The sequence below is a fragment of the Vidua macroura genome, chromosome 6 (genome assembly GCF_024509145.1).
Source record: "Vidua macroura isolate BioBank_ID:100142 chromosome 6, ASM2450914v1, whole genome shotgun sequence".
Taxonomy (NCBI): Eukaryota; Metazoa; Chordata; class Aves; order Passeriformes; family Viduidae; genus Vidua; species Vidua macroura.
Window position 1 is genome coordinate 21,547,607 of NC_071576.1, and position 21,460 is coordinate 21,569,066.

Below are 21,460 nucleotides of genomic sequence, written 5' to 3' on the forward strand. Positions count from 1 at the left end.
CCATTTGCCTTCTTGGCCACATGGGCACACACCCTGGCTATGTTCTACCAGCACCCCAGGTTCTTTTCTGCCAAGTAGCTTTCAGTCACACTTCCCCCAGCCTGTAGTGCTGTCGGGGGCTATCGTAAACCCAAGTGACCTGATGCCATTGGTTGAACCTCATGCCATTGGCCTCAGCCCATCAATCCAACCTATCCAGATCCCACTGCAGACCCTTCCTGCCATCCATGAAATTAACAGTCCTGCCCACCTTGTCATCTGCAAACTTACTGAGGGTGCACTCGATCCCCTCATCCAGATGGTACACAGAACTGGGCCCAGTACCGAGCCCTGGGGAACCTCACTAGTGACTGGCCACAACCTGGATCCACCACCATTCACCAACATGCTGTGGGCCTGGCCATCCAATGTTTTTACTGAAGAAAGAATATACTCATACAAGCCATGAGTAGCCAGCTTCTCCAGGAGACTGCTGGAGAAAATCTGCTGTAGGAAACACTGTCAAAGACTTTACTGAAGTCTACGCAGCCAAAATCCACAGCCTTCCCCTCATCCATGAAGTGTGCCACTTTGTCACAGAAGAAGATCAGGCTGGTAAAGCAGGACTCTGCCTTTCCTAAATCCCTGCTGACCGGGCCTGATCCCCTGCTTGTCCTGCACATGCCACATGATGACAGGCAACATGATCTGCTTCATAATCTTCCCTGGCACCAAGGTCAGGCTGAGAAGACTATAATTTCCCTGGATCCTCCTTCTGGCCCTCCTTGTAATTGGGCATCATGTCTGCCAACCTCCAGTCAACTGGAACGTCCCTAGTTAGCCAAGACTGCTTATAAATGATGGAAAGCAGCCTGATAAGTACTTCAGCTCCTTCAGTACCCTTGGGCAGATCAATCCAGCCCCATAGACTTGTATGCATCTAAGAGGTGTAGCAGGTCACCAATTTTCCCCTTAGATTATGAGAATTTCAATAGTATTCATTCTCACAATATTCATTCTTAATCATCCACAAAATATTTAAACAATTTGATATGCATATGTAATCTCACACTACAAATGCACTTATATGTAGTCATTTCATTTCTATCCTTATTTAAGGCATAGTTAGGTTCATATGTGAAGTATTACATATAACTATACCATGTTCCCAGAAAGCAGATGTGTTCAGATACACATACTATCAAGAAAAGTGTTACCCTCAACTACACTAAAGGAAGACCTATGTTGCACTATTTGTATTGTCTATCTGGTTATTTGACCTCATAAATCAATTTGGCCATGCAATTACATTAAGTAGATGCTTAACACAGATGCACTAATAGGAAGCAGCAGATATGCTGGCTTCTGAATTAAATCTGACTTGGCCAGTTTACATCTTTATCACCAGCTACAGGGATGAGGAAATTCCAATCTCCAATGCCTCTGGAGCAGAAGTTGAGTCCAGGTTGCCACAAGGACCCACATCCATCATCCATGCTATGAAAAGAGAGATCCTTCTTCTTTACAAACATCACATGAGCTAACACAGTTTGTGCAGACATTTAAAATGTGCAGGAAGTCCTAACGGGTGGATATGCACACAAAGCTGGTAATGAGTTGTCTTAGAGCAGAGGTCCTAACACATCACACTGGTTAGACCTGCTCTATACTATTTTGACCACCTCTGCCCATGAAGGTGAAAAGCAAGTGTTCAGAAAGCCTCTGAGGATCAACCAGGCAACCCTGAGCCTATTTCACAAGAAAAGACTGAAACAACATGGCACTTTTAGCCTAACAAGATGAAGGCAAAGAGAACTGACTACTGACTATAAATACTTTAAAGATGGGAAAAAAGAGAGATTTATTTAATCTGGAAAAAAAATACTCGCACCAGAAGAAAGGTGCACAAACTGGCTGTAAGTACAAGTACACTGGGAATTAAAATAGTATTTCTAACAACCAGCAGAGTGAAGTTCTGAAATGGCCATCCACCCAGAAAACTGGCAGACATAATAAAAAAAAAAAACCCTGGGGATTATTTTCTGTAGAAGATACACATCTGCATGCCATAGGGCTCAGGAGGTCCTCTGCAGTCGGTGTTCCTACTCTGACCAAGGTAAATATTGTAAAACAACCACAAAAAAGCACAGTGTGAGTTCCAAAGAGCCAATAAATACCAGAAAGTATTTAAGACAAGGCTGAAGGATGGTGAGGGAGAGAAACTGTCCCCAGTGTACTGTTCCCAAAAATGTTTCAAGTCTCCAAAATAGTTTCACTATATGAGTATATGCTGTAGCTCACAGAGCTTCCATTACACAGGCAATTGGAGTAGATCACCATAATGGCCACTTCCGGCCTTAAAATTCATGGATCACAGGCAAGGTAAAAATGATAGAACATCAAGAGAAAACCTGAAATTCTAATCGCGTTTACTCAGCACTTAGAACCTGACAGCTGATTCATATCTCAAGTATTTTCCCAGCCAGGTGTTGCAGTTTTACCCAGCAGGCAGCTAAACACCCCACAGCTGTTCACTCACTCCTTCCTATCATGGGAGGGGCAGATGCTCTTGTGTTAACTAGCCACATCGCTTTGGCTGAATGTATATTCCACTGTTTGAAGATCCCACCACCCATTATTTTCAGTGTAGTCTTTAACACTCCATTGTATCATTTGATTTCCCCAGAGGCTGCTACATGATAGGAAATGTGACTAACAAATCAACAGTATACACTTTGGCCTATGTCTCCATGAGGCTGCTTTGAAAATGAGTCCCATTGTCTGACTGAATTCTTTCTGATGTGTCATGTCATCATAAGACTTGATTTTCAAGGCACAAAACTGTTTTGGGTGGTGGCATGCGGCACAGGATGTGTTTCCAGCCAACTGGTGGCTGTTTGCACAATTATAAAGACATAGCTCTTGCCTTGATGGGTTTGTGAAGAGTGTGATATAATCAGTCTGCCAGACCTCCCCATATTTATATTTTGAACATTATCCACCACACCACAGAGGCTTTAACAACTTCACCTGCTTGATCACAGCACACGTTTCACCTTCATGAATAACCTGTGCTATAGTGTCCATGGTCAACCCACCTGTCAATCACAAGCCCACCTATATGCTGCATCTCTTCCTCGGTGACCTGGGGTGTCATGGACCCACCAAGCTGGAAATAATTCACCCTTGTGTTGGCAGTCCAGGTCTATTTAAGCTACTTCAGTTTTAGCAGCCTTATCCATATGGCCATTGTTCTGATATTCTTCACTGGTCTGACTCTGAGGCCATGGGCATGATGTACTTTCACAACTAGGTTCTCTCCCCAGGCAGCAACATCCTGCCACAACCCAGCAACCCAAAGGGGTTTGTTCTGTCCTGTCAGTTGCTCTGCTTTCATTGCTGTATCCTCCCCCACAAGGTATCCATGAAACAGTGACTACTAAACTAATATAATGAATACTTATAATGAGCTTGTTTTAACATGCTCTGGTCAGCTCTGTCTTTATTTCAACCATTAGTACCACACACGGGGCACCAAAAAGGACTGTTGTGGTTTAAAACAGCAGGCAGCTAAATACCATACAGCCTTTTGCTCAGTACCCCACAGTGGGATGGGGGAGAGAATCACAAGAAAGGTAAAACTCCTGGATCGAGATAAAGACAGTTTATTAGGACAGAATAGGAAGGAGGGAAAAAATAATAATGATGACAAAAGAATATACAAAACAAGTGATGCATATGCAATTGTTCATCACCCACTGGCTGATGCCCAGCCAGTCCCCAGGCAGCAGCCCAACACCCTGCCAGCCAACTCCACACGGTTTTATTGTCCAGCATGACACCATCTGGTATGGGATATCTCTGACCAGTTTGGATCAGCTGTCCTGGCTGCTTACCCTCACAGAATTTGTGTACCCCTGGCCTGCTCACTAGTGGGGCAGTATAAGAAGCTGCAAAGTTCCTGACCTAGTGTGAGCACTGCTCAGCAACAACTAAATATCAGTGTGTTTATCAACATTCTTCTCATCTAAACTAAATACACAGCACTATGTCAGCAGAAACAAAGACACCAAGAAACACAATCCTGACCTAGGACTCATGCAGAGGTAAAACTGTAAACTCCAAAACATCTGATCTGTATTAGGTAAGAGCCCAGAGACACCTTCACAGCACTGGTTTTTGCATTTGTCATCATTTAACATGATCTGGAGAAACGTTGGTCCCTAGATAAAGAATACAAAAGTGGAAATCAGAAGTGCAAAGTAAATATAGTAAACATAATTTAACATAGCATTTAGGGGGGAAAAGCACTTATCCTAAGAAAGCACTAACAGACTATGTATTTGCAGTCTTATGGACAACTTTCAAAGAATAGCCATGCATAATCATAGGTACAACTTTTAGAAGCCCTTCACACAGGAACAGGAAAGGCACAATCTCTGCATTAATCACCCACATTTCACCTCCTGCAGCTAAGGTCTACACTACCAACTGCCCTCTGCATGTTGGTAAGAGTTGCTGGAAAGTGAGTGCTCTGCCCAGAACTCTCTTCAACCAGTCAGCCCCACCCACTCCAGGGACAAAATACATTGAATCCCCTAAAATACAAGAAGAGAGTTGTAGTTGAGCTTCCTCTAGAAAATGCCCCCAGAGGAGCACAGTCTCTATGGGCAATATGGGCAAAGTGAGCAAAACAATCAGAATGGGCAATGGCCAGAACATATATGTGATATTAATTCAGACATCTTCCTTTTTGAACTCCCAGATGAAACTGAAACCTCTCTTGCCTAGAGGTAACCAAAGAGAGTGCAAGAGAGTGCTGATTCTTACAGCAGAATTTACATACACACAAATCTTCTGTGTGACTGAACAGATGCCAAGTCAGTCTGAGAAGAACTCTGAGGATCTTCAGATGAGAGTATCTAAAACCTGCACAAAACAAATATTTATGGTCTATAAATTTACACAGGCACATTCCTTCTCCTTCCTCCACAGAGCAGAAACTCCCACTACAAAGTGTCTTGCAACATGTCAGACATACTGACAAAGCAAGCAGAAGCTGTGGGTTTTTTTCTCTGCTCCACATAGCAAGGCTATGTTCTTTATTCCTACTTTTCTGATATTTATCCCTCCCTTTCTTCTCCATCTTATGCCTCAAGCCAGAGACTTGTCTGCTGTCTCTTCATATTGGAAACATGCAAGCTTCTTTGGTTTAAAAGGTCAATCATAGCCTGTTTGTACTAAGTCTCTGATGCAAAAATCTCTTTGTATAAGCTAGGAAAAATACTGGAGAAGAGAGTGCTGGATGGAGGACTGTGAGATGCGGATAACGTATCAGGGGCATGGACACAGTTAAGGCACTGCGGCATATGAAGGCAGCACCCATCAGCTGAGGGGCTCATGGGTCTATGTCCTTGGTCAATAGAAAACAATGCAATTAAATTCAGCTCATAACAAGAAAGGCTTAAGCCAAATGAGGTTACCTTATATTCATCATAAACTAATACTGTCCACAAGGATAGTGACTATCTACCAACTGATGCCCCATATATTAATTTAAAGCAATTGACTGTGTTGCAAAATTTAACTCCTCAGGAAAGGGGCTAAACCAACAACTTCTGTTTTACAGATGGATAAAGCTATTAAGGTTGACACTTCATGATCAAGGGTCATGATACAGGCCAGGACATTTTAAAGATGCACTGCGATTAGTCTGAGAGCTTTTTTTTTTTAACACATATAAAAAGCTCTAAAAATAAAACACAAAATTTAAAAATGTATGTCATTGATGGGTTGTTCTATTTAATTTAAAGGCAACAATCATCTTTCAAAATAAACTGGACATAGTGCATGGTGCCACTACTTAACTCTATCCAGTTTGGCCATGCTGAGCTGTGTGTCATTAAGTTCTCAGAGGTAACAGAGCGATTCCACGATCAAAACCTCTCCAAAGATAAAAGAGTGAATCCTGTTCTTCCCCTGCTTTGCCAATGGTTATATTATATAGCTACACACTATCTACCACTTCTGTCAATTAAAAGAAAAAAAAAGGTTGCAATTGTTTCCTCTTTCCCTGGCCTGCCAGTCCTTGCAGCACTGCCTTCTACTGTGTTGATAGCTGATGGTACTGCTCAGGCAACTGCACAGCAATTACCTCTTGGCCTGAATCAGATGTGGTGAGGATAAACACTGTCCTCCACCACTGGAGGAGATCCTGGAACCCAGAGCTGGGTACCAGCAGTAAAAATGCAGCAGACTAAATGGTCCCTTATGTTACATGCTCCACAAACTACTTCATGTCCATATTTCTGTGCTCTCTGTGCTGCAGGCCTTGGAATTCATTTCCTCCTTCCTCCTCCCCTCAACTGTCATAATAAAAATAATCAAGTTCCTTTTCCATTCCCAGGCCTGCCCTCTGCCCTCTTCCAAAGCAGTTGTTTTCCATAGTATAGCCAGCCACCCAGGTTACACCAGGATCCCAAGTGAAAACCTAACCCAACCACAAACTCTATCAACAGAAAGACTAAAACCAGGGTTTGCTTTTAACTGGGTTTAAGCGGGACCAGCTTTTGGTAAATTATTTCCAAGTTATCGATAGCCTTTTGCAACTCACTTAAGGACTCCAGTCTGCACTGTCACTTGAGAGTTACAAGACCATCAATAGCAACAGAAAATAATGCACCCTGAGAGAGGCCAGAGCAGAACCTCCTTCTCCAAAATCTTTCTTTACCCATGTAGTCTGCAGTGAACCACAGCACTGAGTAGCTCAGTAGTACAGGCTTCATCTGATACCCACGCACCAGTGAGGAACAGCACTCCTCTTCCATAAGTCAGCATGTTCATTCTATTAGGGAAAAAAATTCCCCAAGAAAAATACTACTATTTCAGTTTTTTTCTGTGTGAAAAAGTGCAAGTCCTTGTCCTGTATAATCAGAGACAGCCTTGGAGCAAACACCCACATAGCACCCTGCTGCTATTCATTAATCGCTCCAGCAGCTTGCAATGAAATCCACAGGGAAATTTTATAGCCTTTCTTTAACTCTACACATCTGTTTGAAGACACTCCAGACAGACACACACACAACCAAATCTTTGAGAACTTGGTTCCTGTGGAGTATCAGAGAGGTGCCAAATGTACCTGCTCCCACAAGAGAAAAGAAGTAGAAAATCAGTGACCTCCATTTCCAGCACATGGCCTTGTACCACATGTACAAACTGGCCTTGCCTGTGTCTCCAGAGGGTATCAAAACATAACATGTCTTGGGAAACTCCCATGAGATATGTGACAGTCAAGAAGAAATGCTTTGGGAGCTAAATATCAGCCTCTGAGAGTAAAGCAGCCAAGATGGTACAAAGAAACAAAGTAAAGATGTTCATTACTTCTTCAAGATTGCAAGAAGGGCCAGAAGTCAGAGTTGCAGCCAAAGATAGAGCCTCCTCAGCTACTGCTGTTCTCAGATGCACACAGTTCTAGTGTAGAGAGTCTAGATTTTGTTGGGAGAAGATGGTGATTAATGTTGTCCAAAGAATTAGGGGAAATAATTCAGCAGTGCAATAATCAGCACTACTACAGTCAAAAGCAATTTTTACTGGCTTCAATAAGGCTGGGAAGTACTTTTTATCCCAGATCTTTTATTTGATACCTAAGACAGGATATTTTGTAATCAAAGACACCAACAAGTCCTGAAGATTGAATTTTGAGCTGCTCTTTTTTTCCTGAAGTTTAACCTGGGTATTTCTGAAAGACATAGACTTCCTCTGTGGTTTGGGTTTTTTTTTTTTGGTTTTTTTTTTTTGTTGTTTGTTTGTTTGTTTGTTTGTTTGTTTTTTTGGGTGTTTTTTTTGAGATTGGCGCACAGGACAAAGCCTCAATGATGTCTACACCACTGCAGATGCAAACTGCCACAGAAACTCACACTTTCCTTCTCCAGTCCAGCATGTTCCTGTTCTGGTTCAGATCAAGCCTCTGCATCCCATTTGAGAAACCAAGATTGTAGATAAAGACATAAAACCTGGTTAACTCTATTAACTTTACAACATCATGTCATGAAATGTCATCTCAGTTTCCACAGCTGTCAGTTTATGCCACGGCCCTTCTGGCCTGGGTTCCTCTTGCTCTTTCCATTCAGACGTGCACGGCAGGCAGCAGCCTCTTTGAGCTACCCAGCTCACCTGCACACATGCACTATAGAACAATATGAATATTACATGTAGCAGCCTTTGCAGCAAAAGATATAATAAGTCCTATATTTTTAATGCCACTTTTAGTATGCCTATAAAAAGACTCTATGCAAAAAATTGGATTATGTATTTCTGTTCTGTATGGGACTAGGGTACCAAGTGAGAGACATGGCAAGTGGGAATGCTCCTATCCAGGTGCAGCAGCCTTTGGCAACCTGCATCTGCATGGGATTTGCAGAGAATTACATAAAACTTATCCTCCTACAAGCATCAGACCTAGCTGAGCCCATAGGATTTTTACATCTCAAGAGGTTTTTACTGGTATATCACACTAGAAGTGCTGGTGAATGCTATCCTTCACAGTGACTGGATGACATGCTGCTCTTCAATTTCTCTGTAACCACTCAGAAATGTGACATCTTTACAAATCATCGTGTGCCCTCCTACAGCTCATATTAGAGGGCCAGAAGAAAGAGAAATGCCTGCCAGAAACTTGTAAGAAAATTTGGTATTTGGAGTTTTCTCTTATATTTCCCCTTACTTCTTCCAAACTAAACTAGGGCAAAAGAAGTAATTACAGCTTCACAAATATCTTACCTGCCTTTTCAATGCCCCTGTTACTGTACTTCAATTCTGGCCTGAAAAGATTTCCCCAGCAGCAAGAGAACATCTAACCTCCATGATCCTCGCAACTTTAGGTTTTCTTGAGATAGAAAACATATGAAACTAGCAGGACTGGAAGTATGTTAAATAATGGACAGCTGAGATCACTCCAAGTGTTTTCCTCCCCCCATGGCATGACATGCCAAAAGGGACATTCTGTAAGAAGTAGGGCTTCCTAGCAGCACTTCTGCCAAATAACAGAGAGACTTACCTGGGAATTAGGTCATTAAAACAGAGGGCCTGACTCACAGTGAGAGGTGGATCTATAAGTGACCTTTGGCAGACTGGAGCCACTGATCAATGATTACTTTTTTATTAAATAATTATTTTCCTGTACCAGCAGGGACATACAGAGCATTAACATTAACCTTTGCTGCACAAGGATTAGAGGAGATGACACCACAGAGAACCATCAAGAAAGCAGTGAGAAGTAAGGAAAAAGGCAAAACAGAAGCTTAGCCCAAAGAAACACACTCTTCCCCTCAACTCAGGGCTGGCTCATGCTGCCCAATTTCCCCATCACTACTCCACCCATCTCTACTCATTGTACTTAAGCACTGCCAGGTCAGTCTGAGAAAGAAGGCAGTGCTCAATTCAACTATAAAGGCTGGGAAATCAGGGATACCCAGTGAAGGCAGATGGGGCAAGGTGGCACATATAATGGTCATAACAAAATAAAGAAATCAGCTGCAACATCATAATGAAAATCAAGGACAATTCAAAAAAAAGCTGTGCTGACCCACAGCTCCCAGGACTTTAATTGATGGCAGACACAACCTGAAGCATTTCTATTTCACTGTTTGGCTTCATCCCAAAACACTTCTATCCATGCCAAACTGTTTGTCTTCACAGCATTTGCTCCTCCTGAGTGGATATCATCAGTCACACCCATCTGTGAGAGCTATTTTGTTATATGAGGAAAAAAGACCCTTAGGGAAAAGCACAGTTCATCAAATGTGCTACGCCTTGGACTTGGGTTCAGTCTTAATGCAGGTCTCCTGGGGTGACCCTGTACACTAATCAGGTGTGCCCTTTGGCACTGTGCCCTCAGCAGAAAGACCAGGTGGAACCAGGTGAAACCTTGAAGAGATGGAAGACTGAAAGCATGGGGACATGAAAAACCCCAGCAGATGGCAGGGAAGAAGCTTCTTTCTGCTTTGACAGTGGTTTGCTCTAGTGTGGCTTTTACTGTGAAGTTTCTGCTGGTTTCTCCACATACTTCTTTAGATTATATATCTTACAACATCTGGAGGGAGGATCAGATATTCTCCTCTCACACAGTCTAACTACTTATTCCCAGTAAGTGTTGTACCACAGTCCCCAGTAAAGCAGCATGTCTTTGTCTTGGTGCAGTGCCAAGAAACCAAGTGTCATTTGAGCCCCAGATGAGGAGAACATGCTACAGGCAACACAGCCCCCAGCAAAAGGAAGCCTTTGGCCAAAGAGAGAAACATGGAAACCAGAGAACAATACAAGAAGTATCTAGTTCACTTCATACATCTTGCATGTATATAATTCACCACTATATATTTCAACAGCTGTCACCCAAGGAGAGCTCACACAAATTTCAAGTGTCTCCCATCTATCTCAAAGAAACAGGAGACATGCTCAGCTGAAGTCCACCATCATCTAACCATTATCAATGCACAAACAGCTGCACTGATGGCAAAAACACGTCCTGTTCCTTATCTTCTGGGGTGATCAGTTCTTAATTGTTTAAGCCTTGATGTGTGAACCAGTAATTCAGCATGAGCCCTTCCCAACAAGAATCCAGTGAGTGTCTGCTGTCTTCAGAAGAGACATCTACTGCCCTTATCACTTCACATTGGTTTTAGTCCATGCAGAAGGAAATTCCTTCTGAAGAAGAAACAGAATCATGTGCACTAAATCAGAGACTAAATTGTCAACAAACAGATCTCAGCAGCTGGGGAGAGGTTGGGGAGCCTCATCAACTACTTTGCATAGAAAAACCCCACCCAATGTGACAAAGCTTGCCTATCTGAGGAAGGCAGTAAGCTCTCCAGTCTTCCTCTACTCTTGCTTTGACAATACATTTCTTGGCACTATAGGCCTCATTTCTTTGGACATACAGACTTACTGGTGTCTTCAAGGTCTCAATCTGCACATACAGTGTTTCCTTGCATTCTGAACTTCCTCTCCTTTCTCACCAGGGAAAGGAAGAATCACAGGGAGACCACATATTTTAAATTTACAGAATTCTTGTACAGACTAAGAAATTGCATCGTATACATCTGTCCTTCCCTTTCAATCCTCAGCAGAGTTGCTGGGCCTCACTCCTCCCTCACTCCCATACCAACTCCCAAAAACAAAGCCTCTAGCACCTCACAGACAGCAGGCAGGACCAGCCAACATCAGCTCCCCAAGTGACCTTCCACTGTCACACCAAGCAGAGAAAGCTGAGCTCTTCCAAGGGAAACACAAGATTCTACCTCTCCATCCAGAGAAGCCAAGGAGGGATGAGGAAGCTCAGTGTCAAATCCCAGCCTCAGGCTGGTCATTTGATAGAAGGTGGGATTTTAATTCCTAGTTTTAATCAAAGAAAATGTAGTTACAGACTTTGAAAAGCAGTGGCATCAAGAAGAAAAGTGGCAAGAGTCTGCATAAATCTTCTTGCCAAGTCTCCTGTTTCCCCTGGAGAAGGAAATGAACCAAGAGCAGATGCAGCAGCCATGCTGTCTCTACAGTATCATTTCTTCCCAATTCATATATCCATGCTTTATCCTTCCAGTCACAAGGTGCAGATTGACTCCTCCCTAGGAACTTGGTCAGACTGTAGGATCTGAAGAAAAGGTGAAGGGAACATTACCTCCTTATCCTATACAAACCTGCACCCTCCTCGTTTCTTCTCAATGCTTTTTCCGTGTTGTTAATTTCCTGCAATGATCTATATAACTGAGTCATGTGTTTCTTCTCATTATGAATATGAATCATTAGCCTATTCAATAATTTAAGTGGTCCAAAATTATACAATTCTTCAAACCTTTTCACCTTGAACAGAGATGTATGTATTCATATATATATATATATATTTATATATATAATTATATATAATTTTTTTTAAGTGAGTTGGATCGAGGCAGTTAAAGACTGGCATCTTCTTTCCTAGAAAGCTTTAAAATTCAGAAACTTGCACTTATTTTTTAACAGATCTTATACTGATTTTAAGCACACTTAAAATTAACAAAAAATTACAAAGCTTTCTTGCTATTTGTCAAAAAATAAACTGGCATTGGCAAATTCTATTCCATTAAAGGATATTGCCAATTAAAAGAAATCATTATTCTATTTGAATACTTTTTTATTTGCTATTGTTGCAAGCAACACCTAAGATTAATCCAGCTGAAGGATTAGAAGGGAAAATGCCTTTCACTTAAGTGCTTACTCCATGCATGTGACAGTACTTTGTGTCAAGCCAGTTTGACTGTTTCTCTTGTAAGCAGTCAGATCCCCTTTGGATTAGATCCGTAGAAATAGGGAAGGAAAAATACATATGTAAATGTAACTGCAGAAACTCAAATATTAGCAAGTGAACCCAAAGAGAACACTTTTTCTTTTCAGCCAAGTAATATTAAGCTGCTGCACAGTCCTTAAACAACATACACACACTGAAAATCCTCTGCCTCAAATAAACACACATTTCCCATCAGGCACAAAAACATATTCAGTGTTCAACAGACAGTGTCAATACTGGCTACAGTCTTTTTCACACACTCTACCCTAGAATGATGAGACATCTATGATTCATTCTCCAACCCACCTCTCCAATCACACACCTAGGAGGAAGGCATGTTGAATGTTTTGGGGGTTGTTTTCACATCAAGGAATAAAAATATTAAAAGCATTGCATTTCTTTTGGGATTTTGTTCCTCCTCAAAAGGAGTCTCGTCACTTAATTTTTCCCTTCTGCATTTCCCCACACTTCCCCTACATCTAACCCACTGTCTGATATTCTTTCCCTTCCCAAAGATTTTCTCCTTTTCAACCTTGCTCCTTCCAGACGTCCCTTCCAGTGTTGCCTCCTGGCTCTCACCTCTTCTTTCTGTGTGAAGTCAGACAGGTTCTTGTGCAGCTGTCAGCAGGGTCAGCACACACATGAAGCTCTGTTAGATCTACACTTCATAAATCAGAAAGCTGCCTCTGCTCTCTTTATTCACACTCTTCATTCAAAAACTTTTTCTCTAGTCCTTCTCCCTCCACCCAGCCTCTTCTACTTCCCTATATACCTTTGCGTCACCAAAAGCTTTGTACTTTTTTTCATGTTTTTATTTCTTGCTTTTAAAACTTCCTTTTTCCTACCTGTTCTCCAGCTACTTACTTTGGATTCTTTTGCTATCAGGCTGTCATCTATGCTGTTAGTGCCAAGCACATCTACAATACAGTTAAATCATTTATTAGATTCCTTTTTTACTTATTTTCCTTATTTGTTCCTTGGAGTCCTAGCACTGTCAGTTCCCGATCACACAGACATCAAACTTACTCCCTGTCCCCTCCTTCTCTCAAATGGCACCATCTTTTACTGGGAACTGACTACTCTTATAGGATACAACAGCCAAACATTTTCACAGGGGCACATGATGATGTGTAAGTGTTAAGAAGGTGGTTTAATATAAACTGATTGGATAAGTGAAACCTTGATTAGGCTGACTCCATTTGGAGTTTGGACAAAGGTTTGCACTGACCACTCTGGGCAACTTATAAGAGAAAAAAGAAATATAAGAGAAAAAAGATTCAACTGAGATACTTTGGTTGTAGACAGAGCTAAGCAAAGACACAGAGAAGCTCCAAGGCAAGAAAAGTCAGCCCCATCAGCCAAATACTAGAGCAACCATTTAACTCTTTAAGTTCAAACTCTACAGTCAGAAGGCAACTGACTGAAAGAAAGTCAACTTTCCAGCTACTTAGAGTAGCTAAGAGCAATGAGTCACAGGGTCAGCATCTATGATGCTAAGAGCTTCACCTGGAAACATGAGAGAAAAAAAAGGACAGTAGCAACTGCTTACTAGGCTGCTCCATAAGGCACATCATGGGACCAAAATACATACATCCCCAACCCCCAAGCAGTGAGTGAGGACAGAGCCTTTCAAATTCTGATTCACAATACTCCACATGAAAGTTGTTTGCAGTGACCTGTTGCTTCCACACCTTATAGCAAAGTTGCCTATAACATCACCCCCAAACTTCTGGCAGGTTACACTGTGATGTGACACACTACACCCAGGCAGATGCAGAAGGGTATGTGTGAAGGTGACAGAGGAAAAGGCAGTCAGAGAAGAGAATAAACATACAGGCAGCAGTGATTGAAAACTCTGAAAGTCTAAGGTCTCTGCAAATGCCTGAGTAAAAGCAGAGGCAGTCTCCCAGATCGATTATGCATGCACGCCACTGAAAACACAGACTGCTAAAGTGCCAGAGCTCTGCTGGATAATTTATAGGCTGGTGTTAGCATTCACAGAGTAGTGGGCAGAGTTCAAAGGAACGAGGTGAAGAATAAAAGTTTGAGCCTTATGAAAACACCATCACAGCCAGCATGAGCATCTGCACCACAAAGAGCTTCAGCTGTGCTGGGTACAGGCAGAAGCCAGCAGATGTTATCAAAGTAGGAGCCATCAAGTGGTATTTTGGCACAGGGGCAGAGAGTTCAGGGAGGGTGTACAATCAGAGGATGCACACGTGCAAACTTTGCAAGTGCTGAGCACGTGCCTGCTTGACTTTTGGGAAAGCAGAGGAAAGCTGTGTGCCAAACAGCCTGCAACCCACCCCATCTTCTAGCGCAACACTTCCTCACAATCTTCTTGATTCTTCTGTGCTTGCCATACACCAGATTTCCTGGGCTACTTCTGTCACAGAGATATACACCAAGCAGGGAATAACTGAAGACCTTCACATGCCTTTTTCAGTAATGGTCTCACCAGGATTTGAAGCCAGGACTGTAGGGAAGAAATTAAGCAAACTAAGCCATCCAAAATGCAAGCTTTATTTAGGTGAGCTTTAGTTTTCCAGCTTTATCACTGCCTGAGCCTCTTAGACATCTAGTTATCTGGAGACAAAGATGGCAAGACAGTGAGGTCATCAATTTACTAAGCCTTATGTCTGCTCACGTTTCAGATTAGACACAACACCAATGGCATTAGAATAAGTACCGTGCAGTTGACTTCAGCAGAGATGTAAAGCAAAGGCTGCCTCGCCCATCTTCGCTCCTCTCTCTGCAAGGCTACTCTAAAACCAGATCTTACAAACAGATATGCAGGTGCACAGCATGTACTGCCACTATTCACTGTTACCATCTAGTGCTGGAAACAGAATGCAAGGGAAAGCACAATATACAGACAAGATGAACTAAGGGACCAGTATTTTTAGTATTGCATGCATGCCCAGATAACACCTTTAAATTCCTTGTCATAGCTTCCACAGCATTCAGCAAAATCCTCTCCAACCCTACTCATTCCAAAAGAGAGTTGTCTGGAGGTACAAGTAATTTTCTGTTCTAGAACCTTTTCTAAATGAAGCTCTCTGGCCCTTGCAACACCTACCCGAACTGGGACGGCCCACAGGAATTTGGTATAATACAGTGTGTTGATAAGTATTCTAACAAATACTCATCTGACTCACTTATTCCTGCAGGTTAGCCTTCAGGGACATCCTGTTTGGGTGCAGTACTTGAAGCTCAATCAATTACAGAAAATTATCTCTATTAGAGGCCACAGAGGGGCATGCTTTAGAGACACAAATCACTTAGCATGAAAACCTTTTGTTCTACATTTAGGCAGCATCACACAACAAAATTCTTGTGTATGACTGGGTAATACAGTAATATAATTCAACAGAGTAATTATCACTACGAGACTACCCTCTGTACAATTAGAATATTAAGCTGGATTTTTCTCCGTAGAATCTGGAGGACTACAGTATTGATGGATGCCCATTCTTTTAGTCATGAGAGGGTTCAGCAGGAAGGAATTGAATCAAGGAACCTATGTCTTTATTCTTTTAAGCAATGGCAAAGAATCTCCATAAAGAGATGGCAACACTATTACATGGAATATGTAATTTGATTAATTCTGTTGCTAGACCTGTGATCATTAGGGTCTTGGCAATTAATCTATTGTTAGTCCACAGTATCATTCCAGGTGGGTTTTTAACTGCAATGCTAAAGTTGGAGGACAAAGGCACATGGTGCACAACACAGAATGTTGAGGGTTGGCAGCATCTGCTGATATGTCTGACAGCCATTAACTGAGAAAACTTTGGAATACTATATAAAACCAATCCTAAGATGAAGAGTGCACCAAATGTGATTAAATAAATCGGTCTGTTGTCTATGATCCTCAACAAAAATAATTTAAACTCCACCTATTGAATTTGAGGCCTTTTTCAGAGATAGGAAATAGAGATAGCAATTTGCTTTTGTCATGAAATAACTCAATGGCAGTATGAAAAAGAAAGTTTGTGCCTCCTACCCTTTCCACTTGATTATTTACCTCTGACAGTATAAAGAAGAGAGGTGTCAGGGGGACAAAAAATCACAGAACAAGAACAACAAAAACTTCACCATAAAATAAAACACATGAAAATATCTAGACAGAGTCCAGTGAAAAGAGGCTATAAAGCCATGTTTGTATGGCAAGGTTCTGGTAACTAGGAGGCTGCAGGGGTGGATCCTCTGAGAACTTCCAGAAGCATCTCCCATGTTCAGTAGAGCCAATGCCAGTGAGCTCCAAGACAGAGATGCTGCTGGCCAAGGCTGAGCCCATAACACTCTGTGATAACCAATTTATGAAGAAAAGAATGTTTCTGCACAGAATTAATTGCAGTCAGAAAAGAGAGGAGTGAGACTTTATGACAGGAAGAACTCTGCAGAGCACCAAGGTCAGTGGAGAAGGAGGGGCAGGAGGTGCTCTAAGCATCAGAGCTGAGATCCCCCTGCAGCCCATAGTGAAGACCATGGTGATGCAGGATTTGGAAATTAGGATTTGCCCCTGCAGTCCACGGAAATCCATGGGGGTGCAGAGATCCACCTGTAGCCCATGGAGGGGACCCAAGCTGGAGCAGATGAATACCCAAAGAAAGTTGTGACCCCTTGGGAAACCTGTGCTGGAACATGCTTCTGGCATGACTTGTGACCTTGTGGGGGACCCACACTGAAGCAGTCTGATCCTGAAGGGCCGCATCCTGTGGAAAGGGGTCTATGTTGGAGCAGTTTATGAAGATCTGTGGCCTGTAGGAAGAACTTACATTGGAAAAGTTCGTGAAGAACTTTCCACTCCTGTGGAAGGGAGCCCACACTAGAGCAAGGGAAGGACTCCTCTCCCTGAGGACGGAGCAGCAACAGAAACAACATGGGATGAACTGACTGTAACACCCATTCCCCATCTTCCTGCACTGCTGATAGCAGGAGGAGGTAGAGAATCAGGAATAAAGATAAGGCTGTGAAGGAAGGAGGGGGCTGCAGGGAGGTGCTTTTAGGACTTTTTTTTATTTCTCATTAGCCTGTTCGGATTTTGATTGGTAATAAATTTAACTACTATCCCCAAGTCAAGTCTCTTGCCCATGACAGTATTTGGTGAGTGATCTCTCCTTGCCCTTGTCTCAACTCATGGACCATTTGTTATATTTTCTCTCCCTGTCCAGCTGAGGAGGGGAGTGGCAGAGCAGCTTTGGTGGATACCTGGCATCCAGCCAGGGTCAAACCACCAGAAGCAAGACAGGAAAGACTTCAATGGAAATAGAGAGAAGATGTATAAACTGTTTAACATGTAGAGAAACAAAAATTACAGAGAACAACAACCAAATCTGAAATGACATACGAATCAGTTTACAAACAGAACCCTTTTTCCAGCACAATTACAGTGACAGAATAATCACTGGAGAGCTTTAAGAAATCATTCACTGAGCACTTACATGGGATAATCTAGCAAAGGGACCCAGGAGACCTTAAAGATCTTAAAGAACAAACTCCTCAAAGCACAAGAACAGTTCAATTCAATTTGTGGGAAGCCAAGTGGGTGTGGAAGGAAGCAGGCAGCTGAATGGGAAACTCCTGACAGCACTCAAACACAAAAGGATGCAAATGAAAGGTGAAAGTGGGGGTGTGCTTCTCAGGAAGAATACTGAAACTCTGCCTCAGCATGTCAGGATAAAAATTAGAAAAGCTTGAAATTGCATGAAAATTCATAAAATGTGAAAGGCATCAAGAAGGGCTTCTTAATGTACCCTGCTAGGAAAAGCATGACTAAGAAATCTGTGGGCCCAAAGCTGAATGGAACAAGAAACCAGTGGTAAAAAGAAAACATCTATGTTGCCTATGGATGGCATTAGATAGTCTTTGCAACATTTTGGTAAGACACCACTTCAGCCAACAAACCTCCTGCATTATGCCACTTACTTTGAATATTCATCCTGCTGAGATCCATCAGTCTTTCATGGTGTCCTTTTGGGCAGCAAAATCCCATGTTTAGTCTCATTCTTTTTCCATAATGATAAACAACAGTTTCCTTTGAAAACTGCAATGGACACTTCATTGTTGGACCAGTGTGTCTCCCTATCTATACCAGATGAATAATGGGAAGTTTTGGGACAGAAAAAGCCACATTGAGTGAGAATTAAGCTGTTTTATTTAAACAGATGGAAGATGCACACACAAAACCACCAAAGCAAAGGATGCAGTTTGAATTATTGTTATAATTCTTTGCCACATGCCTACAGAAAGCTTGAAAACAGCTAAGCTGTCAACATGCTATCATACCACCCATCCTGCTGACCAATCTTTGGGTTTTCTGCACTCCCCCAGTTATCTGTGTCCATCTGTTGTCTCCTGTCTCATCCTTAGCTTGCTAGCTCTTTGGGGCAGGGAACATTTTTTGCCCTGTGTTTGAACAAGCATTGTGTAGGTGCTACCACAATAGGCAGGAATAAAAATAACAACAATAATTAGGTTATATCTTAGTATCTCCTTGGGTTGAAATGTTTCCCTCCTGACTTCACAGCAGTGTTCATAAAAAATTATAACTTGGTGCAATATGGGGCCTCATAAACAAATAATTACATCCCAACCTACCTTCAACCATTTCACCAGTCATCCCTCCAGGGCTGATCTGCTGGGCTCTCCATATGCTCCAAATGGTGAGTGTGTGTGAACTCAGTTTCAGCAGAAGATACCAGCCTTGCAGTGTAGCAGGACTAACACCCTGCATATAACCCACAGATTTTCTTTGGACAGAACAAGCTTCCTACACACAAACTGCTGCCTCCTACTTTTGTGTGTCAACCCTGACTCATTTCTAGTGCCAAGAAGAAGAGTATAGTATCTTCATCCTCTACTCCCTCTGAAGAATGGCAAAAGGCTGCAGTCAGTTATAGGTTTATGTAAGATGGTGGAAAACAGTTACATTATAAACTGTGCACACAGATTGCGGCCAAGCACAACACTGTACAACTTCAACAAGCATATATTCCCAGATGTTCTTTGAAACTAAAAAGAAGATCTTCCTTCCTTGAGGCTCACTAGGGAAACTGTCTCACTGCACTGGAGACACTCAAATTCACTCCTAGGTCCAACTGGATCCAGACAGGCTGTTAGTATAAATCTAAGATTCAGGGAAAGATAGCAGTAACATGCCACATAGTATGTCTTGGACTGCTTGCTAGTAGAAGAAAGTTTCTGCTGAACTCTCAGGGAAGAAAAGCCCCATTCACCAAGAAACATTCTTCTCTCTTAAAGTCCCATAAGCCCCTCTCATGAGTCCAGAAGTCTACTGAATCAATCAATCTCTCTTCTCAAATCCACTGGGTGCAAAGGCACCTCCTGCAATGTCTCATCCACAGTACTCTGCTTGAGGACACTGGAAGAAAGATGTTGCAGTGAGGAAAATCCTTTGCCCTTGTCTACTTCTTTTGATGGAAGAGGACAGAATAATTATCTTGTAACTTTAACACACTGTATCTTGTAACTTTAACAAATCTGCGGTGGTTTTTGATAGGTGAAAGCAGAAGTGTAAGCCTTTTTTTTCCATTTCCAAATAATTTCACCAAATCTTCACAGTGTAAATTAATCAATAACCAGGATACAAGTCTCCAATAACTTCCAATTCCTAATTATGAAGATACAGGAAGTTGGGCCAGCCCTCTGCTTGTTTATCTGCAGAAACAGAAAGGTTTTCAGTGCTGGATGCTAATGTAACACTACTGAACACACAAGCTCCCTCAGGTTTTTTGGGATGTGCACTGTAAAACTGGATTATGCCAGGGGCATGGAAGGTGCTGTAGGGCAATTTACAGAGGGAGTGATTCACCCTGGCTCTGCTTCCCCAAGCTCCCACCACAACTGCCAGTGAGGGGACAAGCCTGCCTCTCAGGCACTGCAAGAGCTGTTGGGACCAGACATCAGGAGTTCAGGCAGACCATTCCCTTCTGAACCTGTCAAAACTGTAATAAAACAACCTAGATAAAATTATGCGTCTCCTGTCTCATCTGCTCTTAAAACTTCCTGTGATGAGGGCACTACAGCCTCCCTCAGGACACTGTTTTCCTGCTTAACTTTCCAAATACTCATAAAGCTTTTCCTAGCACTTACCTCCACATCTTCCTTGCTACAAATTAAGCTGATTACTTCTTGTCCTATCCCCAGTGGACACAGAGAACAATTAATCACTGTCTTCTTAAAACAAGCTTTTAAATATTGGATGGCTTTTCCCTCGTCAATCTCCTCTCTAGTCTAAACCATCTCAACCAATCCTCTCCTTGCAGACAGTGCTTGCCACTCTGGCTGCTCTCTCCCCACCTCCTTCCAGTGTTTCTGGTTTTCCTGCTCTCCTGGATGCAATGCTTTGCTGTGGCTTCAGCAGTGGCTGCTAGCGTAGAAAAACTACTGCCTGTGTGCTACATGTGACGCTCCTGTTAAATATACCCTAAAATGGGATTTGCTTTTTTGCAACATCACCACACTGTTGACTCATATTCAGTCTCTGACTCACAGTAGTGCCTCCCAGATCCTTTTCTGCAGTTCTGTTGCCTGGCTTGTTATCCCCCATTTTACATACAGGCATTTGAGTAGATCTTTCCAAGTACAGTACTTTTCATTTGTCTTTAATAAATTGCTTCTTATCAAATTTAGACCATTTTCTAGTTTAATTGGTAAATTATCTATGTTGTGCCAAGAAAGCAGATCAACTTCCAACCTCATGTTACACATTGGCAATAAAGAGAGCATGAAAGGAAGAACTGCTGTGTTCAAACTCCTTAAAAAGAGTTATTGTCTTATCAGAAGCTTAGCAATTCACTACTCCCTTTTCACTCTGCATTCTACCTAATTCTGGCAGGTTGACCCTGGCTGGATGACAGGTACTCACCAAAGCCGTTCTACCACTCCCCTCTGCAACTGGACAGGGAGAGAAAATATAAAGAAAGGCTCATGAGTTGAAGTAAGAGATCACTCATCAATTACTGTCACAGGCAAAACAGACTCAACTTCAGGAAATTAATTGAATTTATTACCAATCAAAATCAAAGCAGGATAATGAGAAGTAAAACCTAAAAACACCTTGCCCACATCCCTCCCTCTTTCCTGAGCTTAACTTTATTCCCAATACTTTACCTTCTCCCCACCAGCAGTGCAGGGAAA